This window comes from Lathamus discolor, chromosome 3 (assembly GCF_037157495.1).
Source record: "Lathamus discolor isolate bLatDis1 chromosome 3, bLatDis1.hap1, whole genome shotgun sequence".
Taxonomy (NCBI): domain Eukaryota; kingdom Metazoa; phylum Chordata; class Aves; order Psittaciformes; family Psittacidae; genus Lathamus; species Lathamus discolor.
Window position 1 is genome coordinate 53,633,092 of NC_088886.1, and position 12,368 is coordinate 53,645,459.

At 42.0% G+C, this 12,368-nt stretch overlaps 1 long non-coding RNA gene across 1 annotated transcript; it reads right to left on the reverse strand.

Annotated features, from left to right (window-relative positions):
- Positions 1–638: 638 nt before the first annotated feature.
- On the reverse strand, positions 639–10,870 carry LOC136010996 (uncharacterized). Its single transcript, XR_010611136.1, has 4 exons — positions 10,809–10,870; positions 8,373–8,424; positions 2,407–2,547; positions 639–714 (listed from the first exon to the last, which is right to left on the reverse strand). It is a non-coding gene; the product is annotated as an uncharacterized LOC136010996 (long non-coding RNA).
- Positions 10,871–12,368: the final 1,498 nt, after the last annotated feature.

Genomic DNA, 12,368 nt, shown 5'->3' on the forward strand with positions numbered 1-12,368 from the left:
TAAGGCATCTTGACATGGGATTTTTCTTCTCCTCATAGTGGAGCAATGTAGAGAGTGGCTGAAGGACCTGGGAAGAAGAGTAAAAGCTGAGCCATGAGCAGAAGAGCAGAGGCAGGAGCTGATGTCTCTGCAAACCCAATGTTCAGCATTCTGATAAAGCTCCTGAAGGAACTGATTTATACACAGAGATTTTTGTCAGACTTTGTTTCGGAAACCTGTGCTCTCAGCCAGAGCTGTATTTATAGCAGCTTGCTGTGTGCTTGACTCCCCTCGGAACCAGACCAGGTGCTTTTCCTCTGCAAGGTCCCAGCCAGGCCAGGCTGCTCTGCCTCATGGGTGGCTTCAGGTCACACTGTGCTGGGAACTGACAGTCTCCACCTATACTTTCACTACAGGAGAGCTCAAGCAACATGGCATTTGTGCAGACATAGCCTGGTACTGACAGCAAAGGGTCTGCACATCCTGTCTATGCATCCACACTTGAGCTGGGTAAGGCTAAGCTTGCAATGTTACATGACTATCGCTTTCATCTCTCCATAGGCTTTGTCTCCTTAGATGGTCAGGAATCATCAGCCGCTTCCCTCCTTTACTCTCTCACCTTTCCCCACCTCTCCAGGGAGTCACATAGCTCCCAGCTGTGTCCACGGGTCTCTTCCTGCTCCAGTTTGCTAAACTGCCCCGCTGTTTGTGGGCAGAGGACACCATGCTGGTCTCCTGTTACAAAGAAGATAGCAATTGAAAAATCGATAACTTTCCAGTCAGCCTGCACAGCTCCTCTGCCTCACCATGGGTACCTTCGAAGTCTAAACTATCAACCTAAAAAGTACTGTATACATAAAGTAGCTTAAAAATTATTTACAACTCAAAAGTTCCATAAATAATACATTATTCTGTGATAGAAGGTAATTTTTTGAAGTCTTCGCTAATTCATATATTTATGCACATAACAATGTAATTATATGCTTTTTATAGTCGTTTATCCTCTTTTCAGTCCACTGGGACTAACTGTCAGGATGCTGTCAGCACTCTGAAGCACTGACTGCACACAATGCCTGCTCGCTGCATCCGCACACTTACAGAAAGCACGTGTCAAGCGCTGCGCATTTCCTGGTGTCAGCACCATTTGCTCCACACATGACAGGCAAAAGGATGGATTTGGGCTTTTCTGCTATCTTTTTTTCTTTTTTCAGAGAAAATAAGGTGTCTGTTCCTGAATCCATTAAGCAAGATACAGATAAAGCATGAAGATTACTGATAAAAACCAAAGGTGCTATTGCAACCCTACAATGCCTTTGGAATTACACAAGGATAATACATGGGTGTCTGAGTCTACAGTAATTTGGAAGCATTGCTGAGATGCTGCTACCAACACAGCTGGGCCTGGAGCAAACGTTTATTAAAGCTCCTTAATCTGGGCTACTTAGCCATCCTTAACCAGCCTGAGTGTTACTGTGATTTGCATTAAAACCAGTGAGATGAGCTACATGCACACTAGCTAAAAGAAAAATGGCAGATTATGAATCCCAGCACCTGCAATAATCAGACAAATATACCCCCACTCTCTTTTTGTCTGACAGTAAGTTTGGTGACTGCTTGCCAGGGTTATTCAGTGTATTAACAGCTTTCCTCATCACAGAAGTCTCCTTTGGCTCAGAAGGACCTTCAGCTTTGAATTTTGTATTATGCAGTCCTGACTGGCCAAAGATGTGTTGCGATGGTTTACTGGAGCCATTAGCATCTAGGTATTTTCATCTTCTATTTTCAGCCATCTCTGAGCAGACTAACAGAGTGTCAGGCTCTTCTGTCCATGACTGGATTACATTAATTCAATTACACGCTCCACACATCTTTTTCTTAAGCATTTTCTGTCCTTATCTGTAGGACAACACTCTGAACTAACTCTGTGGTTTGCTTTTTCCTTCACACATTTAATTGCTCCATTTTAAAAATGTATGCAGACATCAAGACCAATTTGCCTCTAATTTAAAATGAGCATTGAAGCTTATGATTTATCCCATTTTACAACGGATAAAATGAGAGGAGAATTAGGTAATTGCAGGGGGGCTGATGGAGAGGAATGAAATACATCTATGCGCATGTACTTATTAAAATAAAAGTGCAGAATACTGTTCCCTGACCCGTTTTAAGCTTAATAAAGTTAACCTTTCTTTTCTTGTCACATCAATATTCTTCAGAGGTCTATAGTATTTTAGGTTCAACTGGGTGTTTTTATTCATTATGCTGCTAAGAGAAGAGGTGAATCCTGATAACCAAATTCAAAATTGAATTTGTGTGTGTTACCATCCAAAATCAAGGAGCAAACAGGGGTGGAAGGATATAACGTTATTTAAACATCAGAACAACTCAGATAAAACTATATGCAACTCTACAAAAGGGAAACAGCACCTCTTTGCAAACACCAGAATCAGATCTTCAGTCTTTTCTGCCTCTTGTAATTAGATTCCAGGGTCTCCTACATCTTGTAATGGTGTTGGAAATCCTCACCATCAGAAGGATTTTTCTCTTCCGTGATTTGAAATGCTGAAGCTGTGTGAACACATCGGGAAGAAGGAATTAATCCAATGCTTACTAGAATCAGGTGGAACAAGGAAGGAATTTTCTAGTCCTATAGGTTTCACAGATAAATTAATGTTGCAAAGGCTGTTGCTACATAAATCATCCAAAACCAAAATTTTGCTAGGAAGTGCCCTGCTATAACTGGGAAAATAGATCACTGTATGGCAGGGGTATAGACTTGCAAATCCTTCCCAAACTGGCAGCTTCAGCATAAGGATGCTGAGCCTGCATGTTGTGACATGTGGCTGACAGATATGGCCCAATAACCCCATGAGTACAGTTATGTCAAAACTACAGAATTCTACTAAAAATTAGGGGTGGAAGCAAAGAAGTTGAATGTTTAAGGTCCCCAGAAGACACACTACAGAAAGAGGTCTACGCCTTCCATAGCAGGGCCCAAGACTAGCTCCAAAAAAATCAGCCAGTTTCTCTGTGATAAAAATCTGTTTGCCTAAAGTATATGGACAGGGAATCATACCAGTATGAAGGGAAAATAGGTCAGTTTTATCACAGCTATTTCATGCAGCTACTTTCTATGATAAATAAAGATTTCTAGTGAGGCAATCTCAATCCCTGTATAGTACATTTTATGCTCCTACTTGTTCATTTGCTTTCCAAGATGAAAGACCTGACTGATGCAGTGGACTTGATATTTTAATTAATGCATAACACTCCAATGTTCAATGGTCTAACCACATGATAATCAAAACTGCTAAATGATTATGCCTAAGCATGCAAGTAATAATGTTCTTTCTAGAGAAGTCCAAGAAAGCATGGCATCAAAGACTGAAATGTATGAGCCCAAGGGACAAAGAGGGAAAAGAATTAAAATATATTTATTTATTTATTTATCTATTTATTTATTTATCTATTTATTTATGTATTAATTTTAATGAGAAACCCCAAAACTGCATTGCTGTCTACCACTCAACATGTAAAGGCTGGGAGAGCTGTGGACAGTGAATACTTTATCCACAGTGAACACGATTTCCCTTGCTTCTTAGCAGCTGGCTGGGAGGAACTAAACTTAGCAGGCCTGAGGTGTAGGAAACCAGATAGCACGGTGTATGGCTGGATAGGAAATACAGGGCTCAATGTGTTTGAGGTTAAGATTAAGCCCTGACTTCCTTTGGGTCTATTTTAAACGGTGGCAAATGATGGCATGCTTTCTTACAACAAAATGACAGATGATCAAAGGTTGAATATGATCTGTATGTCAAGCATTTGTGCAAAGACCTTTCTTTGAGGGACTGCGCAGGAAGTATTTTAACGTGGTGTCTCATACTTCCCCTCATCTGTGTTTGTTCAAAACATACCAGTAACCGGGGAAAGCTGGATGACTGGCTGCGGATAATTGCCTAAATAGTGTGTGTCTGCAAAAGGAGACCAGTCGGGTTTGAACAGTGAAAAAAAGGTTACCACAGCCCCATCCATTGCTTATGTGAGGAAAATAGTAAGGCAGCGCTCACCATGATCACACTTTTAGGTGCTAGAGCCGAGAAACAAGGACAAAATGGGGAGATCACCTTTCTGGAGGTACTCAGGAACCAAAGCAGAAAAAGTGAAAAACACACTTTGGAAACTCTGCACTTTCCAGTTGTCATTTTAAATACAGTTTTGAGGCACCTGTGGCAAACAGGATTCAATTCTCACTGTGTCATCCTGACTACAGATTGCACACATGTTAAATTTGCTGCCATTATGTATTACCCATGATTGGTGCTGATGCAGCCAAAGGAGGACTTTACCTTCAAGGAGATTGAAAAGCACACGAAGAGGTACCTGAATACCACAACCGTGCCTTCTATCGTAAGGCTCACATCCCTCCTACCGCCCTTCCCATACCTAGAAATCTGCAGGACAAAAACCTGTGTTTGAAAATTCCTTTTAATCAATTTTTTTGCCTTGCCTCAGGCACTGCTCCAACATTCTGGGGCTTCTCAGCTCCAGCTCTGACATGGAGCCCGCCAGCAGCTCCGTAGCTGCCCCTGCCAAATACTTGTCCTACTTCGCTAAAGCCAAAGAACAGCTTGCTAAAAAAGATAACTGGGATCATTTGCTCCTGTGAAATTCCACAAAAGACAATTTATTAGTTACAGCAAGAGCTTTACTAAGCTGAAAATAAAGTGATCTGTTCAGCTCACAGTTTCTGAGGTTCCTGCTGACAGCACCTACTCTCATGAAAAATTATGTCATTTGTAAGTGCAGCAGCATAAAGCCTGCTTCCACTGGTATTTGACACTGGCTTAACAGAGCAGGGAGAATTTTTAAATAGAGATTATTAAATATGTATTTGAAACTGAAAATCATTTTCTGATATTAGGTGGAAAATCAGGACAGCGCTTTGTAAAAAGCCATTGTGTTTTCTCTGTCCCCTGTCCTTCTGCCTTCGGCATCATAGACTATTTCATTTGTTATCAGGATTTTAGTGGGAGTCACAGGAATGGGAAAACTTCAGTACAGTTTTACAATGCGAGAGGTGAATATCCTCTTGAAGTACTCTGCATTGTATGAGGGAGCACAGGTACCATTTCCATATGACCTTTCTAGGCTTGGTTGGTGTTCTTAGTGTTTCTATGAGCAATACTGGACTATAGCCGGTTCTGAGTGAGAGTGTCTCCCCATGGAGAAGATGGTGGGTATGTCATGCTACAGACATGTTGTATGTCTCACTCCTCCTGTGGACAGCAAGAGGGAACTACATTGCCCTTCTCCCTCTCACCCATCTCTCAACAGGTATGTCCAAGCTCCTAAAACACAAGCCAGGGATGCAGCCTAAAGCTTGCTTGCCAGCCTTCACATAGAAACAATTTGGCACAAGCAATAGATCAGTATTTTACTACTCTGAATAAAAAAGGTTATCAGCAGGGCAACCATTAGGTGAACAAGATGTAAATAATCCCATCCAAATGCATACAATAAATGAACTTAGAACTGGACTAAGAGCCAAGATGTACAAACTACAACTTTTGAAATAGTAGCCGAACTACCAAAAAATCAGGATCAATGCAAAGATCCAAAGCAGTCTCATTCAATGCAAAGTATTCTTACTATCAGAAGAACAAGAAAACATATCCAAAATGCCATTTTTTATTTTATATAAAGTTAAAGAAAACATGATTTTTCAACAAACTTTAAGTTTTGGATTTCACAAAAAACACCTTATAAGTTACGAGTAACGAGTGGTGTCCCTCAGGGATTGGTGATGGGACTGGTCTTGTTTGACATCTATGTCACTGACATGGACAGTGGGATTGAGTGTGCCCTCAGCAAGTTTGCCAATGACACCAAGCTGTGTGGTTCAGTTGATACACTGGAGAAAAGGAATGTCATCCAGAGGGACCTTGACACGCTTGTGAGGTGGGCAGATGCCAACCTCATGAAGTTCAACCATGACAAGTGCAAGGTCCTACACCTAGGTTGGAGCAATCCCAGGCACAGCTACAGGTTGGGTGGAGAAGAGATTCAGAGCGGCCCTGCAGAGAAGGACTTGGGGGTGCTGGTCAATGAGAAAATGAACATGAGCCGGCTTCAGTGTGCGCTCGCAGCCCAGAAAGCCAACCGTATCCTGGGCTGCATCAAAAGGAGCGTGACCAGCAGGTCGAAGGAGGTGATCCTGCCCCTCTACTCTGCTCTTGTGAGACCTCACCTGGAGTATTGTGTGCAGTTCTGGTGTCCTCAACATAAAAAGGACATGGAACTGCTGGAACAAGTCCAGAGGAGGGCCACGAGGATGATCAGGGGACTGGAGCACCTCCCGTATGAAGATAGGCTGAGGAAGTTGGGGCTGGCAGCCTGGAGAAGAGAAGGCTGCGTGGAGACCTCATAGCAGCCTTCCAGTACCTGAAGGGGGCCTATAGGGATGCTGGGGAGGGACTCTTCATCAGGGACTGTAGTGACAGGACAAGGGGTAACGGGTTAAAACTTAAACAGGGGAAGTTTAGATTGAATATAAGGAGGAAATTCTTTCCTGTTAGGGTGGTGAGGCACTGGCATCAGTTGCCCAGGGAGGTTGTGAATGCTCCATCCCTGGCAGTGTTCAAGGCCAGGTTGGTTGGACGAAGCCTTGGGTGAGATGGCTTAGTGTGAGGTATCCCTGCCCATGGCAGGGGGTTTGGAATTAGATGATCTTAAGGTCCTTTCCAACCCTAACTATTCTATGATTCTATGATTCTAAGTTGTTTCTTACAGAAAGGTAGTTGCTTTCAAAACAAAAACATTATCTTGGGGGTTGAATTTTCAGTGGTTTTGAAATCGTGTGCTATGTTTAGAACCATAGAATTTTTTAGGTTGGGAAAGACCTTTTAAAATCATAGAGTCCAACCATAAATCTAACACTGAGAAGTCCACCACTAAAGCATGTCCCTAAGTGCCACATCTACACGTCTTTTAAATACCTCTAGTGATGGTGGCTCTACTGTTACCCTGAGCAACCTGTTCCAGTGCTTGATAACTCTTTTGATAAAGAATTTTTTCCTAATATCTGACCTAAACTAAACTTGGCACAACTTGATAGCATTTTCTCTTATCCTATCACTTGTTACTTGGGATGAGACCACTCAGTTCCTTCTACCACTTCTCATAAGACTTGTGCTCCAGGCCCTTCACCAGCTTCTTTGACATTCATTGGACACACTCTAGCACCTCAAAGTCTTTCTTGTAGTGAGAGGGCCAAAACTGAATAGAGTTCAAGGCATAGCCTTACCAGTGCCAAGTACAGGGGGAAAGTTTTTAGAAGATGTTTAGGAAATGCTAAAACATTTCCCAAGTACCCTAACTCTACCTTGTGTCTCTGGCAGAAAGCTTTTGCTAAATTCAAGACAAAAACACTTGTGCTTTCAGTCTCTGTAACATATTTTCTGGCAGATAGCCCAGCTCTAACTGGCTATTAACAAGTGCAAAATAGGGATAATATCCCAACAAAATGTTGAGCTCAGTTCTGTCCCATTCCTCTCACAGATGACAAAACAAGTGGGAGCAATTTGGTTAAAGGCAGGCTGTGGTGACCAGGATAAGTTGACACAGGAGGACGTAAAAATCCTCGACCTGGTGCCTCCTCTTCCTACAGTTTGGTGTCTTGCTACGTCAGCTACTAAGATGTCACCATGTACACTACAGATCAGTATGAACAGGGAGGCCATAGGGAATGACAGACAAAAATATCTCTGCCTTCAGGTGTAAAAGCTCAGCAGAATTAAGCTATTCATTCTCTCAGCTGTGAAAGAGCCCCCAAGATGACTCTCAAGAGTAGATGGAAAGAAGAGATCAAGTGCTGTCACAGTGAAAGGTATGAAGGTTAACAGGGACACATTTCCTCATTCATTGTACCCACGTTAGATCAATTACCAGTAAAGAGGCTCACACTCCAGCTTTATCCCTGGCACAGTTTTCCCTGTGTGGCAGAGAAAGACCTGCCATTGCCAAGCCTTCACCACATCCAAAGTGTACAGCGTAGGGAATGCAGAGAAAGACATCTCAGGGTAGGAAGGGCTACAGCTGAGCTGTGTGAGCCCTTTGCAGCTGCTCAAGTAGATGCCAGAGCACATCCTTGTGCTCCACCTGACACTGTGTGGCCAAAGTTATTCCCAAGGCATTTCATCCTTCCTGTAACCCCCCTTCTTCTGGTAAAAGGGTGGAAATAACTCTTCCAGCAGATGAGACTGACAAGGCAGAAGCTGAGCTTTGAACTACATATCCATTAAAAATGGCATTCTTTATGTTCACTAACATTAATATTTTTTAGTATTTAGAACATACACATTTTTCTTGTAGGCTTTGTCAGTGTAAAAACTTACCCAGAGCCTTCTGGAGTCATGTATGATGTGATCCCCATGCAGAACACAGAACCTTCAAGGAAAGCATAGGGCCATGGTTAAAGGAAAAATCCTTTATGCTGCTTAAAATAATTTACAACCTTTTAAAATTCACAATATTTAAACATATCAGGTGGAATTACCAGAGGTTCATGTATGTTCCTCGAAGACTGAGAGCATCAGAATTGTCTCCACAAGACTTACCATTTTCAGATGCTCTAGCTTTGTTCTAGCACCAACTGAAACAGAAGTATAAATAACTAATATTATTCTGTAAAACAATGGCCAGGTATTACATATGTTTTAATAAAGCCTGGTGAGGAGGCTGAGGATTTTTCTTCTGAACAGTCCCATTCTTAATATAGGCCTGGCTTGGATTTATGGAGGGAAGTACGTGAGAGTTGTAGCCTCCGTCTTGGTATTGCCCACATTTGTGTAATGGCACATAGAAAGATCTGCACCTCTGGACAGCAGTCATCCTCCAGTATGACAGTTACGACCACAGATGTGACAAAAACCTTGTATCTGAAAAGGTACTAAAGTAATCATAAAAGCTACACAGGATAATTGTGAAGGCTTTAATTCACACTGAGCCAGCGTGGCTGGAAAGATAACCACAAGCCCTAAAGCACAGGAGCTCTCTTAAGACCTCTGCCACTAAAACCATGCAAATCACTTAATCTTCCTATTTGGTTCTCCCTTTGCTAAAAGGGGAATGTTATTATTTACTTACCGTCCAACTTACAGGCATGGTGTGAGGATTAATTAGTTAATAACTGTTAAGTGCTCTGAAGATACAAGTGACTGTGCAAAACACTAAGTATCATTAACATAAGGCTAATGATGCAGACGGGAGTGGCAAGTTTCATTAGCTGTACCAAAGCAGAGCCCAGGGTTCAGCCCCGAGATACATGCTAGCTAGTGAAACATAAACAAGGTTACGAGAAAGATTAAAAGAATCAAGTAAATTTATTTCCATTGGTCCACAAGTAAAAATAAACACCTGTGCCATTCCTGACCTAGCAAAACCATGGCTCTATTAATAACTCAAGATCACAGTCTGAGAGCTGTTGCTTTGCGCCTTGGTTAGTCATTTCCACCAATGTGCAAAGCCTTACAGTTTTGAGTTGCTGGCAATTTCCACTCCTATATCTTGCTCTGCTCCTGGAAGAGCAAAGGCACACCATTTATGGCAAGCAAGAGCCAAGGGCAGCGTGCACATGGGACCCACTACAATTTTGCAATGCACTAGCTTGGTATTAATGTCTATAAATCTTGTGTGAGAAATTCAGTTATGGCGCATCTTCACAAGAAGGCTGGTTTTGCATGCAGGTAGCTCTTCTAATACAAAGGAAGACATGATAGAGATGGCCAGCTGAAGGTTTGTGAGGGCCAGCTGCATGGGAACAGCACGCACCTCTGCCTTACGTTACTATTACAATCCTATAAAACATGGATGGTAAAGACACAGCCTGGAAAGCTGAGACAACAACTAAAATAACTTCAGAAGATGCTTCCTCAGAGCAGCTGTCCGCATAGTTCTGTGAGGAAGCCAGCTGCAGCCCTAAGAGCCATTAGCAGCTTACACCTGTGGACCTAAATCACTTGTTGCTTATAGGAAAAGAGCAGGAATTCCCCAGTTTCAATTGCAATGAAGTCTTCTGTTTATACTTGCAAATAATTTGCAACTCATATCTATAACAATATGTATTTCTATCCTAGTGTCTCTATGGTTCTCACTACTGTAGCTCCAGGTGCACAAGACATTTTCTCAACTCACTTCTATGCCTGATCTGGCCAAATTGGTTCTGGTTCTTTCTTGTTTTAATTACGTTAGTGGTGGCAGAGGTGGGTGAACACAGATGATTTCATGAGAGAAAGAAGATCATGCTCCATAGGCCTCTATTTTAGTAACTCTTTATACAACTGCTCTCATCCTGGCCAAAATTTTTCAGTTCTATCACCTCACAACTTCATTGTGTGAAGCAAAGATTAAAATAAGCCTTATGGGACAGAGAACCATAGAAGGGGAAAAAGCTGAGGACAGATAAGGATTCCAATTACTGCCAAAAATTCACAAAGCTTTTGTTTTTCTTTAGAAATGCTTTAAGCCCTGATGCTGTCAATGTTTGCTGGCAGACATAGGACTCAACTGTGAGGCAAAGATGACCTACAATACCACACAGACCTGAAGATACAAGCTCTCACGTGGAAGGATGATTAAGGACGCAGTGCAGCCAGCCTCTGCTGCACTCAATTGACCCAGCCGCAATGAAGGAGGCAATTCCTCTACTCTCGCTTCCAGATTACAAAACTCAGAGGCACAACTCGATTCGCAGAGGTACAGGTTTGTCACCAGCACAAGAAGCCTCATTTTCCTCTGCATTACAATGTGCTAAGCCCTTTGGGGATCCCTACCTTGTGTTCAGTCTCCCAGGTACTCTCCTCCTGGGGAGGGTGGGACAGTCCTTTGTTTCTTCAATTCCTTTGCCATCTCCTCAACAATGCTTTTGCCAGAAGAGAGGCAGCTGCTGCAATTAAAGTAGGTTGCGAAAAGAATTCCTGCTGAGCCCAGTGAAAGCTCCTTAAGTCTGATGTTCAGTCACGAGGCCTTGTACACTGTTGCAGAAGGGTGGCAAGATGTAATTAGCAATTAGGTACATGAAGTTATTGCTGTAAAATTTAAATACAGTTAATATCTTCACAACACAGGAAAGATGAGGTTGAATTTCACGCTTCAGCTTAAGGCTCAGGGTAGTGGCTACTGTTGAGGATGCCTGACATTTTAACAGTATTCTAATTATGAAGCTCTGCTTTCAGATGCTTATAACATGACTAAAGAGTAATGATTTGAAGTTAAGTTTTATGTAACTCAACACTGACTCTCATCTATTTATCCTGACAATATGCGGGGTTTTTGCTTCTAAAATACAAAGGACAAAATCTATTTTTCATGTTAAAAATATATCCATTGTGATAGATCTCTTCCTGCATCTTTATTAAATAAGCTCTAATATTAGCTCAAGATTTCTGTTTGACTGCAAATACTGATGCACATTATAAATACATCTACAATCCACTTAGAACACTGGAAAGGTTAAAAACATTTAAGCAAGGACAAAGGCCAACTCCTTACTCAAAATACCTTGTCCCCTGGACATATTATTGCTTAATCATCTTACATGGGTTGTACTTCTGCAGCTGAAATTACTGGCTATTTTTTGACACACTGTGTTGGACCAGAAATACTATAAATCTGAAATGCTAATGTGCTTTCCACTAGATGTGATTCCCACCAATCGAGTAATGATCCCCAGTTACTTTTATCTCAGGCCAAGACTAGTAAGGGCAAAACAGTCTTTAATTGACCTTAGAGCTTAGTCTGTTAAATTCTCTGCCTTTTCAACCCCCAAAGCTGATGGCAGCATCCTGGATTTTATTTTGCAATATTATGAGCCTAGATTCCACACACACGGAGCATCGTGGGGGCTGGGAGCCTTCTCCAAGGCAAGGAGTCACATTAGTCACCGGCTGCTTGACAACAGGGGTAATTGCCTTTTATTTTTTAAACATATGGTGAAGGGTAGGCTTAGCCAGTGCAGAAGCTTCTGCAGAGCCTCCAGGGAAGAGGAGGAAAAACACTTCATGCTCCTTGCCAAGACGTTTTAGATGCAAAGCGGGGCATCAGCAAACCTGAACCAAGTGACTGAGGCCCTCACAAACCAGCTATGCAAACAAGGAAAACAACCCTGCGTGAACAGATTTTTTTAACCAGCTCATAGAACAGCATGCAAATTACATTGTTAAAAATAATATTACTTCTTTATCATATGTGAACCAGAGATGCTATTGTTTAAAGGGTGAAAAAACATAGGCTCTTGCAAATGCTTCAAAATCTGCCTAATTACCAATGCATCTTCTGTATTTTGCAGGAAAGGAAGACACTCAGCTTCATCTGCTGTTCACACACAGCACAAA